The sequence below is a fragment of the Prunus avium genome, chromosome 4 (assembly GCF_965620075.1).
Source record: "Prunus avium chromosome 4, drPruAviu1.hap1.1, whole genome shotgun sequence".
Classification (NCBI taxonomy): Eukaryota; Viridiplantae; Streptophyta; class Magnoliopsida; order Rosales; family Rosaceae; genus Prunus; species Prunus avium.
In genome coordinates, this window is record NC_142287.1 from 16488795 (window position 1) to 16501614 (window position 12820).

Here is a 12820-nt window from a genome sequence, read left to right on the forward strand (position 1 = left end):
AGGGAATTGTTGAGGCTTTGATGGCTAAAGTTGAGGATTTGATATAAGAGGCTTGTAGATTTTATTATTGTACTTTGTTAATTTAAGTGTACATTTTGAATATTATGTATATTGGATAATTTGACCACTATTTTTCTTATGTAATTTTATTTTGAATATGTCAATTTAAATTAAAGTAATTAAGAAAAATAAAATCATACAATTAAATTAAATTTTAAAAAATTAATATAATGAAATTGATATAAGAGAAATAATTAAAAAAAATGTCAAAAACCTTGCGCGACAAAATATTTCGTCGCGCAAACTATTAAATTAGTTTATTTTAGTTTAAAATTTTCAAAAAACAAAAATTAAAAAAAAATGAATATTTCGTCGCGCAAACCTTTGCGCGACGTTCACATTCGTCGCGCAAAGTACACTTGCGCGACATTAACTTTCGTCGCGTAAAGTATATAATATTCGTCGCGTAAAGTAATTAATATTCGTCGCGCAAAGTTGTTATTGTCCGTCGCGCAAAGTTTTCAGGATTCGTCGCGCGAAGTAATTAATATTCGTCGCGCAAAGTTGTTGTTTTCGTCACGCAAAGTCGTCGTGCAAGTTGTTATCCTTCGTCGCTCAAAGTGGCTTTGTGCGATGAATAATTTTGGCCGTCGCGCAAACCCTTTCTCCACGAGTTTTGCGCGACCAAAATTTCGTCGCGCAAAGTTTGCGCGACGAAATTTTCCTTTGCGCGACCAAAAATCATTCGTCGCGCAAAGTGGTTTTTGTAGTAGTGATTACTCATAATCCTTCGTTTGTCCCCGTTATGCATTTGATCTTTGATTAGAGATATGGTCCGAAATTCCTAACACATCAAGAGAGTGATTTGGCCAAACACATGAATTTAAAATAAATACAAAAAAAAAAAAAAACACCTAGCTAATAGCATATTTATTGCATATATAACACCGAATACAGCACCTGACATAAAGAGCCTTAACATATCTTAAGGCAAAGGAAAACCAGAGCATGATATTTATTATTTTGGAGAAGGTCCTCGGTTTACTTATTTGATGTTATCATAAGTAGCTGAAATTGTAGGCTTGTTAATTAGTTGTTGATATCATAAGCTTAATTGGTGATGAGGGCAGTGCGCTCGTCTCTAGCGGTCAATGATTTGCAGAGGCTTGTTGTTGCCAAGGCAAACACACTGTGACAACTGAGGAGGCCAAATCATCGTGCAAGCGCAATTTTTACACGACTGGATGCAGTCGCTATATGGAATATATTTTTTGTCGCTCATTTCTGCAGAACCTGTGTGCACAACATCATCATCATCATCATAATCATCAATACTTGGTTTTTGAATTTTACAAGTTCTGGGGAAGTTTTGCTACTTAATTACCAGAGTCTTGGGTTGTCGGCTTCTGGAGACAAACGCAGTCCGATAATTCAATCGGAAAATCAAGTGTGCAAGCGCATGTTCCACAAGATTCAATGCATTCTTTATATGGAATAGCTACTGGTTTTTCTGTAGCTTGTTCTGTAGAATATATCATGATATATTAGTTCTTATATTGTAACAGAAAAAATTATATATTTCGTGTATCTCATATACTATCTGGCATGCCGACGTGTTGTTACAAAACCATCCAAATCATAACATTGTACAAACTATATGTTAAACATAACGTAACATGTGTTATATATCATTTGGATGAATTTGGAAAACTACAACGTGGGTGGTATAACACCATCACACACAATGATTATTTATGAGAGTAATTAATAATTTATAAGCTGAAAAACTATATTAATGAAGTTCAAAATGATTATGAAAATATAAATAATAAGTAACTGGTTACCGTATTTCTGGATGGCTGGTTTGTCGGCCTCCGTGGTAGAACGGAGGCAAATACACGTGGCTAACTCAGGTGGATAAATAAGTGTACAAGCGCAGTTTTCACAGGATTGGATGCATTCTTTATATGGAATTGATGCTGGTTTTTCTTTCGAGTTGGTAATTAGCATATATTGCCTCTTAAATATGTCCAAGCGAGCATCAGTTAATGCTGCCGCAGCTACCATCAACAACAAAGCCATCTTCAGCACCACCATCTTCAACATCCTCATCTCTCTCTCTCTCTCTCTCTCTCTCTCTCCTGAAATATTTGTTGGAATTAATATATATTGAAAACAGGGAAGGAGGAAGGCTAGAGAAATTTATAGAGCAAAAGCAGTACAGCATGCAGATGATATACACATATTAGTATTACATACGTGTGCACAAGAAGATCAACGCACCAGCATATGCAGATTAGGTGTTCATAATGCAGTTGAACACACGAAGATACGTACAAAATTACATGCATGCATGGAAAATAGAATAATTTGTCGACTTTCATCGTTCACGTGTTCTGTCGACTTTTGTGGGACCTGCATGCAGAACAAGGCACATCGAGATGATTGAATAATTTGTCGACTTTCATTACTCACGAGATACTCGTATAAGTACGGTGTAGAGAGCTAAGATCATGCCAAGTGTGATAGATTTAAACCATGTAAGATCGGTCCATTCAATATATTTGTGTTATTAGCACATTCTGTTCATAGTCCTATCATTTTTTAATTTAGAAATGGTACATATTTCTATTCATGCCCCTAATAGATATTTAAAAATGTAGAAAATTTAGTTACATGACCCTTCTTTTTTTTCCACTCTTAAAAACTGCTTGGAAACATACTTTTCATTCTAATCCTATTCATGCTTTTATTGCCAATATTAATGATTTAATTTTTTTTTATATTAAAACAATACAGAACGTTTTTGGAACATTAAAACAAAGTAGACAAGAATTACAAAATTTATACCATACACATTTTTAGCACTTTACTTCTAATATCATTTGGCATCGACTATATTTCGTTACTAAACTTAAAATTTTACAATTACAAGAAGAACCTTATTGGCCTCAAACCTGGAGAAATTATAGAATAGTATAATAGCATATGACAGAACCCGATCCAAATTTCACTTTGGAATCTACGTCGAACCCTGTGCGTGCCCAACACCTAACAGGTGTCAGACACAATTGTCCAAACTTCTCCGCTTACCTTAAACCACAAAACAAAAACACCCTCAAGGGTTTAACTTCTGCCAGAAAACCGGTAGAGTCTTTCTTGAAAAACGAACATTTCCCAAAAAAATTACACCTGTAAAAATATGCTGTTAAAGTCGAAAATCAAATCTCAATCGTTTAGCAAGCATCAGACAAATAAATCAGAATCGCCTCAGGCCTCATTATACCACATAAATCATTCAACCATCTGAATCTGGTTTCAACTCTAAGAACAACATGGATACGTTATCAATTGCCAATATGACCTAACTGAGCAAATTTTCAGCACTTGATTCTGTGGCTGCACTTGGTAACTCTAGGTTGCCTACGTACCTTTACCAAGGGATCAAGCCACACGTAGTTCATACACTTTTTATATTTGCACTTGTATATCTTTTTCAATTTGTTATTTTTCAATGTAATTTGCAAATCAATCCAAGTTCTCATGTTAGTGATATGCTCAATATCAATAATTTAAATAAAACATGTTCCCTCTTTCACATGTGAAAACAAATTCATCACTTAAGAAAATAATTGTGAATTATATAAAATCCTTAAAACTTAGAAAACTCTCAATCTTTGTCTCATAAATTGGAAAACTTGTATTAAAACCTTCACCAATAAGTACCAAGACAAAATTGTAAATTTTAGTTTAAAACATCTCAAAACTAAAATACACTCCACCTAGGCGTACCCCATAACCCATCAATTCCACTAATATTCCGTCAATTTCAACAATATTCTGTCAATTCCAAGTACCATGTTTAGTACATCCTCGCAGCACTCGGGGGACATGTAGTTAGCCCGAGAATGCATAACCTCACAGAACTCAGGAGACACGTAGTCAGCCCGAGAACGCACATCCTCGCAGAACTCGGGGGACATGTAGTCAGCCCGAGAACGCATATCCTGGGGTCCCACACGGTTTAGGCGTCCCCGAGACTTGTGGGGCATTACCATAAATGACTAAACTGTTCCAAAGGCAATTGGGGGGTACTCCTATGGTGGGTTTGAAAACCATATTCCGAAACTTATCATAAAATTTCCCTTATTCCACAAATCCATTTTCCAAATCTTTTCTCAACTTTCCAAAAATCAGTTCTCAAGTTCTCAACTACATTTAAATTGCACCACATACTATTGAGAACTAGTGTCCATAATTCATCATTTTCAAGCCACTGAGTATACGTATTAAATATAGACATATCCTTAGATATTTAATTAATTTATTACTCACGTCAAAATCTGATTAACAAACCATTCCCAACACTTTGCAACTAAACATAATATAAAATACTCACAAAGTAGAAGTGATTACATAATAACTCATAAGCGTTTAAGTAATCTTCCATAGTAGGATATCATTCTAAAACAACCCTCCAACTACAAAGAAAGATAACTACAGCAAAATTCCGTTAAAGAAAATTACTAATAGCCTCAACCAAGCCGACAGAGCCCACAATTTAAATTGACTGTACTAATACAGCTCACGACCTCAATTTGTTATTTTCCAATTCATATTGGTCCATAACCATAAGTTCAGCTCATTCTAAAAGTCTCGTCACAATCCAACGGTCAGATTAACACCAATTGTGAAATTGACCACTTAGGCTTGCGGGGCCCACAGCCTTCGCTTTCTTATTCGAACATTCCTATAAGTTTGACAAGGTCTACTTAACATGATCCGAGAGTTTGGTCTCGATCTAGCCGTCAGATCGCTCCCGATCACACGATCGGACTGTTACCGTTTTTGATAGCATGCAATTTGGTGTGGGGTATTTGGTATCTAAGAAATCTGATTCGTTTTTATTGCTTGGTTATTTGTCTGGATTATTCCTAAAGGTGGTTTCCTTCTCATTTTGAGGAATCCGTGAGTGCTTGCTTCATTTCTAAACAACCCGATCCTAAATTAATATTTAATTAATAAAATATTCAAGTAAAAGACAATTTTACCATAGGAATATTTTAATAGGTTTAAAAGTTGACTTTTTGTTCGGGAAAGAATTTGTAGACTTGAGTAGTACCGTTGAGTCGGGCACGCGCGGCACGCCCAATTCCGAGTTGTAACGAGGGAGGAAAGGGCTAGAAACAAAAATGACATAGCGGGAATTTTAAAATTTGTTACTGTAGCTACAGTACCGCTATAGTACCAGGCCAAATTTTCTTATTTTTCTCCTTCTTCCCCTCCATTTCTTTTTTCAGCTTCTTCTTCCTTGGCAGTTCGACACAGTCACTGTAGCAGTAGTGACTGTTCAACTTCCAAGCCTTCATACGCCGCCGTCATGAACCGATTGGCCGTGCCGCCGTCGTGCACCGGTTCGAATTCCAAGCCTTCATACACCGCCATCGTGCCGCCGTCGTGCGTTCACAAAAAATATTCCCCTCGTCCTCTTCTACAAAACCCGATTTGATTCATTGACAGTGAGCTTAATTCAAAGCTTAGAAAAGGGTTAGGTTTTCCGACAATGTTTTTGCATTTTCTAACGATTCTAACGGCCAATTCCGTCAAGTGAGGTATGGAAATTCATCCCTTCATCATGCTCTATCTGTTTATGTAGGTATTGTAGATCGATTTTAAGGTTTTTCAGATAGTTCAAAATACCCATTTTGGGCGACGGTTTCAGCTTTGTTCCGGTTAGTTTTTGGCCATGGCCCAAGAGCAAAACTTGCTCCACTCAATGTCCTGATCATGTAGGTATAGGTCTTGACTGGCGGTTCGGAGATTTTCTGATCGCTGGAATCGCTTTGGACACCCACTCGTTGTCGGCGAGTGTGGCGACGCGTGGGCCGCTTTTTTGCCGGTCTTAAAGTCCTAAAATAATCCTTATGTCATCTCAAGCACGACGGTATGTTCGGATATTAATTTGGTTATCGTTTGATCGTCGATCAGATATCGCATATTAGGCGTTATCCGGGTCCGATGTGTTCGGGCTGTTAGATCGACTCCAATTGAAAATATGTTGATCTAGGCATTCCTAGGATTGCGTAGGATTTCGTGGATCGTGAATCGGAGCCCCGGATGTTCCGATTCAATAAGTTAAAGTTTGCGTTTTACGATAACCGTCTGATCGTACGATCGTGAGAGATCTGACCGTTCGATTTGGACCAAACTTGCAGGGTAGGTTTAGAGAAGTGTTGAATCTATAGGAACTCCCAGATTGGTGATTGGAGGTCGTGGGCCCGGCGGGTCGGTTGACCAAGTTTGGATAGTTTGACCCCTCAGTTGACCGTGAGTCTTCTGAGGTGACTTTACCCTTTAAGAAATACTAGAACGAGCTTATTAACGAGTCTTAACTATTAGTGGAACTATGTTGATTTTGGAGGGATTTTGGAATTTGTCTTATAGTATGGAATTCTTGGTTATTTTTTTGAGACAATGAAAGTTATGGAATGGGTTTAGATTGGAAATTGTTTCGTTGTGGGATTTTCTTTAAGGGTTATTACTTTTCATTGTTTAAATTACCATGAAACCTATTATGGGTTTATATGAATATGGAATGAGAATATATATGTGTGTATATATATATATATATATTGTTAATTGTGAATATTTCTATTATTTCAACATTTGAGATTAGGTTATAGTATTTTATGGTATCTCTAAATGTTACTTTCGATATTTGAAGACTATGCATTAGTGGAGGAGATGAAATCTCTAAGGGTAGTTGTCGTTTTATTATTTATTTATTTATTTAGTTGTCTATTACGATTAATATTATTATTAAGTATCGGAATGGAATGGCTTGTTAATTGGATTTCGGCATGATTAATAAATTAACTAAATATCTAAGTACATGTCTATATATATATATATATATATATATATATATATATATATATATATATATATATATATAGTGGAAGAACTACATGTGGCTTGATCCCTCAGTAAGGGTACGTAGGTAGCCTGGGGTTCCACCAAAGTGCAGCCGCGAACTAAAGTTACTTCTGGAACTTTCATCTAGTCGTTTGGATCTAGTTTCACTACTTTGGTTTTGAATGAGTTTGGTGTCAACCTTGTCAGTGGTTTTAAAGCTCGATTGAAAACGAAGCTTGATTAAATGAATATTTATTTTTCCGTTGGACAAAGTGAGAGTTGTTAAATTGTGGCTGTGGCCAAGCCAGGTTTGAAACCGGTTTGGATTGTTGTACGAATTGGGCCGAGTGCTTAAACTACTTATGATTGTGTTGGGTGTTAAACATTGCTTGATGAAAATTGAGAAGTTATCTTATGTTAATTATAGTGAGCATGCATAATTTAATTCGAGTTCATTAACTGCTTTGTTATATCTCATTATTTGACTTAAGAGCTTCGCTGGTGGTTCTGTTTTGAATTATTAAAGGCCAGATGCCTAGTTTGTAAACTGCTTGAAGGTTAACCTATGCATGCTGCCAGTTGTGGATATTAACTGTGTTTCAACAGGTTGAATTTTTTTTGGGAAAGTCCAATTTACAGGAGAGACTCTGCCGAATTTTCGGTAGAAGTCAAACCCTAAAGAAACTTTGGTTTTCATTAAAAGGTCAATTTGATCAAGTGTAATCGGCACGCGCCAGGTGTCGGACACGCACAGGGTCCAGCATAGATTCCAAAGTGGAATTTGGGTCGGGTCCTGTCACATTCTCTTTCCTTTATGCCAATATTTCAGCTTTTGGGTTTTTGGCCTCTTACTTCATTAGCTCCCAAGTTTGTTCGCGTGGTATAGTGTAGTGTCCTCCCCCTACTGGTTGGATTAAAGTTAATATTGATGGTTCTTGTAAAGCTTCAGGCTCATGTTTTGGGGGTGTTTTTTGAAATAGTGATGGCAAAACGTTCCTGGTGTTTTTGCTTCTAATCAAGACTGGCCTAGCTCAACTGCGGCTGAATTTCTTGCTTTTCTTGAGGCTATCAAGTCTCTTGGGTGATATATTGGAAGTATGTTTGGCTTGAAACTAATTTTTCTTTGGTGGTTCATTTTTTCTCCTCTACCTCTTATTCCTTTCCTTGATTTTTTTTCATACAGAGTGGAAGAACTGTTTGTGGCGCATTAAGCAGATGAATTTTGTTTGCACTCATATTTATCCGAAAGGTAATTGTGTCGCAGATATGTTAGCAAATTTTGGTGCTAATAATTATCTTTGAGGTACTCGTTTAAGCGTCAATCCTCCAAAAAACGATGCAGTTGGGAAATTGTTTGGTTAATTAAAATGTGTGAAAAAGCACAATAAGTTAAATACAACTGAAACAAAAAATGGAGTTAATCATATATGAGTACTCTATTGCCTCTTTTACACTAATTCAGGTGGTGGCAATCACTGGCGGATCCACAGAGGCGCAAGGAGGTGCAGCTGCACCTCCCCTCGCCGGAAACTTCCTTGGGGATGCTGGAATTTGCCCCTTCGCTAGTGCCCACCAATTGTTCGACTAAATGCCTCAAAGACGTTGTATTGTTTGCTGCTGTGTGAGACCCTGAATATTTACCTTATATTGTTGGGCTCGATCTCACGAGCACGTAGGAGAAAACGGTTCATCAATCGGAGCTACACAACCAAAGTTATGAATTTTCGAAGTTTTTCTTGAATATTTGAAGTTAAGTTGCAGAGGCACAGTTTAAGGAAGAAGAAGACTCTGCGTCAGCGCTTCTGATTTTGATTCTTTTTTAAATGGCCCAATAGCAAGCCAACACATGTCTATTTCTAATTGGCCTAGCTTAAAAATTCATTAAATACTCATATGTGTGCCAAAAAATTCACCGAAAATTACCCCAAACTTCTAATCACGTGTACCTTTATTTCATGACCTCCAATTTACATGTGCTTTTGGTTAGATTAATTGGTAAATTTTGGTTAGATTAATTGGTATTAACTTTTGTTAGATTAATTATGTAATTGACATGGATTTGTTCATATTTGATATGAATTTTGGTAAACTCACTGTGTCAATGACAAGGATTTTGTTCATATTAATTGATATTCATATAGACTATAATCAATTAGTTGTAGACGTAAAACTTTTATTTGTTTTAATTATGAGTGACATTTTGCACCTCCCCTGAAAAATTCCTGGATCCGCCACTGGTGGCAATTGTGCCATTCAGGCTCACGAGCAGTTTTGTAAGGCTTTAGTTGCTGATTCCATCAGGAAGACTATTAATTACCAAAAAAAAATTATACAAGCAATATTGGGAAGGTAATCAAACCTAGGACCTCAAATGCATGGGTAGATGCTCTTAATCACTTGAGCTACAAGCCCCTCGCATTATCAAACCAAATTTGTGGTCTTTTAAATAAAGATAAAATTATGGAAAGTAACCAAACTTCCAAGGTCATAAAGGCTTTTAGCCAACTTTTCTGGACTTCTAAGATTTTAATCACTCTAACACTTGAGGGAGTTCAAGCATTACTCAAAGAGGCTCAACTGGTTAGATTTCTAAATCCTTCCAAATAAGGCTAAAATTCTTTAATGTGTCAATTCTTACCAATCTTCAAACTGTTGGGTAATTCGATTTTGTTTAGTTTTTTTTTTCTCGATTTTAAGCACCTTTGATACATTTTGGTAATTCCAGAACATATGTGGTGTATGCCAATTGGAAGTATAATACAAGTGAACAGTTTTATTATGTAATTCTTAAATTTTTTTGTGATGCAAGTAGGCTATATTAAGACTATAGTAGTTGTCTATGGTGATTATTTTATGCAGGGTCATTTAAGGTCCCAAAGGGAAAGAAACAATCATTGCTTAGCATGAAAGCATAATGTCTTGCCTTCTTTGCGCGTTTCATATACAACAGTTCCATCGCTATAATGAGTTGAGTTTGTTGACCCCATCCACTTATGAGCATAGCCTAAAATATCGATAATATCGATGAAATATCGAGGATATTATCGTTTTTTCAGGTCACGGATATTTCAGAATGTATCCATAGACATATCGTATAAATATCGATAATATCGAAAAATATCGATATCGATAATTTTACTCACACTTCAACAATATTTTATCAAAATATCGCTATAATATCGAAAATATCGAAAATATTGATGTAATGAAAAAAAATGAAAAAAGTAATTATAAAAAAAAAAAGCACAAAACACACATGCAAAGGGGATTCAAACGCTTGCCATTTCACTCCTCCAACGCCTTAACCATAGACATATCGTATATTTATATTGTTTTGTTTTGAACTTTTTTTGCAAGAATCAGATTTTCACATGAGAATGTGAGTCTTTGACCATTCTTTTTGGGATGGAATCGAGCGGCTTATGGAAAGAATCTGAGACCTAATCTTCAAATGATTTTGCTTATAGACAACGTCAACCAATCTCAGATACATATGGGTGACATGTTAACAATTACATGCAAAACTATTTTGAGGATTTATCATTTGATGACTACTATTCACAATGCACTTACTCTACACATAGAGATGATGAAGATAATGAAAAATTTGAACCTCATAGGAACTCTATGGGGCCTTAAGTCACTCATGTATCTTACCATGCAATGTACAAAGTATAAAATATTGTAGTAAATCATTATATATAAATTATTATGGTGTGTTTAATCTTCTTTCATTAATTATTACATATTTTCTACACTCACAGTAGTGTTTGTCAGCTCGCTATATAATCAACTTAAATTAGTTAAACCCATCATGCAATACATTTCCTTCCAATTTTTTGTGATAAACTAATAGATAATTGACTAAATAACATCCTCCGAAGTTTCAATAAAAATTTCCAAGTTTTTCTTATAATTTCCGTGGTTTTTATTCAATTTTTATCGATATCAATAATATCCCGATATTTTAGACCTTGCTTATGAGCACTGACAAAAGTGTCAACAAAGCGACTCCCCCCCACATTACAAAAACATTTGCTAATCTTCACACTCGGAAGACTCCAAGTCAACGAATTTTTTAAGATCTTACCTGCATTTTAGCAAAAGAGTTTTTGAGATTTGTTACTTGAAAAGTTGCACTACTTGATCCATTATAAAATCAAAAAATGGCTGGAGCTCTGGTTAGAAAGGCTTTTCTCTCTGCTTCTGTGTAGGTGTTGTGCGATTGGTTCGCCCGAATTCGTGGACTTGTTCGGTGGACATAAACTTGATGAGTTGCTTGTTGCTTGTTGCTTGTGAGGAAACTTAAGATAACACTGTTGGGCCTTAATGCTCTACTGAATGACTGTTATGTCAGAGAGTGGCTTGACGAGTTTCAAGATGCTGTCTTTGATGCAGAGGATGTTAGTATGAAATTGTATTGGCATTTCCTAGAATTTAGCATTGGTTTGGAAGTGTCAATTAGCTGTATGGTTGAAGCAAAATTGTTGTCTCTGATTTCCAGAAACTGAACGATTGAAACAACTCAGCAATCCCCGAATTCCAGAATTGTGACTTAACACGTATGAGCCATTTGATCTGAAGGGTAAGACATGTCATTTTTCATGCATTCATGTTGGGAACGTTTTTTTAAAAGTCTGATATGATTTTATTTCATTGAGTTTTAAATCAATTAAAATCCCTTTAGGAGTGCATCTTATTCAAGCATGTTTGTTTCAAATTGATTTGCTTTCCTTTTTCTTCACGTCCTATCAAGCTTCTTCTTTTGGGTCAAGTCTTGAGTGCTTGCAAATCAAGTAACTATTAGATACTCTATTAAAAATTAATTGTGATATTCTTTAAACTTGCTTCAATAATATCAAGGGTCTTTAAAGAGTAATATTGTGACAAAAACCTTCTTGCTTTGGCTCATACCTATTTGGTGATTTTGGTTTTGACTAGGAAACATATCTTTGGTTATTTGGTTAGCCTTCAATGAAATTGCTTGTGTTTTAGACGTGGACTTTTCTTCCTAAAGAATAAAAGGTTATATAAAATAAGGCTTGATGTTTTTCTTCTTGCATAGCTTTTGAACAATAATTTTGTGTGCTTAAACGTTTAAGAAAGCTGCGTTTTTATTTGAGATAAATCATCAATTGTTCCATGTTTACTTGGTGATTTATCAAACACTTTTATCATTCATGTTGCATTCATTTGCATGTTCAGTGACTCAAATGATTGAGGGCACCAAGACCGTTGTGGCGGTTTTTCTCCGATGAACTTGAATGAATCGTGGCTAGTATCGAATTCAACATAAGGAGAATTGGAAGAACTCTGGCGAGCTTGAAGCAGTCGTGACCAGTATTGCGTTTAACATAAGGAGTGTCGAAAGATCATCCCATGACAGAAGTTGTGTTACGAAGAACTTGGTAAACATTATCTAGAATGTGTCTAGGATAAGTGTGTGAGTACTTCTTGTAATCATTGTTCTATAGTAGATTTGTTTTGGACTAAGGAATCTGGTAGATTTTCCCCAGAGGTGGGGTTTTACCACATAAAATAATTCTCTGCGTGTTCCTTTATTTCATGCTCTGCATGTTTCCAAGATTGATAAGCCATATCAATCCTGCTACTAAAGTTTATTTTTATTTATTGATTATAATTTTAAATTGGCATATTCACCCTCTCTGGGAATTCTTAGTCATCCTACACGTAATTTCAGAGGACTTATTAGATGAGATCAAGACTGAAGGTTTGAGATGCAAGGTAGAGGCTGATGAAAACCGAACTGTCAAAACCCAGGTGTGAAACTTCCTCTCTACTTCTCTTAATCCTTTTTTATCAAGGTATGAACGGTAGGATAGAGGACTTGCTAGGAAGACTTGAACACCTTGCAAAACAAAAAGATGTCCTTGGTCAGAGAGAA

At 35.9% G+C, this 12820-nt stretch overlaps 1 long non-coding RNA gene and 1 pseudogene across 2 annotated transcripts; one reads left to right on the forward strand and one right to left on the reverse strand.

Annotated features, from left to right (window-relative positions):
• Positions 1-1278: 1278 nt before the first annotated feature.
• Positions 1279-2182, reverse strand: LOC148294916 (uncharacterized; annotated as a pseudogene). Its single transcript, XR_015835314.1, has 3 exons — positions 1845-2182; positions 1385-1522; positions 1279-1293 (listed from the first exon to the last, which is right to left on the reverse strand). The product of XR_015835314.1 is annotated as an uncharacterized LOC148294916 (transcript).
• A 5602-nt stretch (positions 2183-7784) lies between these two features.
• On the forward strand, positions 7785-8983 carry LOC110761600 (uncharacterized). The gene is made up of 3 exons (XR_015835430.1): positions 7785-8010; positions 8099-8164; positions 8378-8983. It is a non-coding gene; the product is annotated as an uncharacterized LOC110761600 (long non-coding RNA).
• The last annotated feature ends 3837 nt before the right edge of the window (positions 8984-12820 follow it).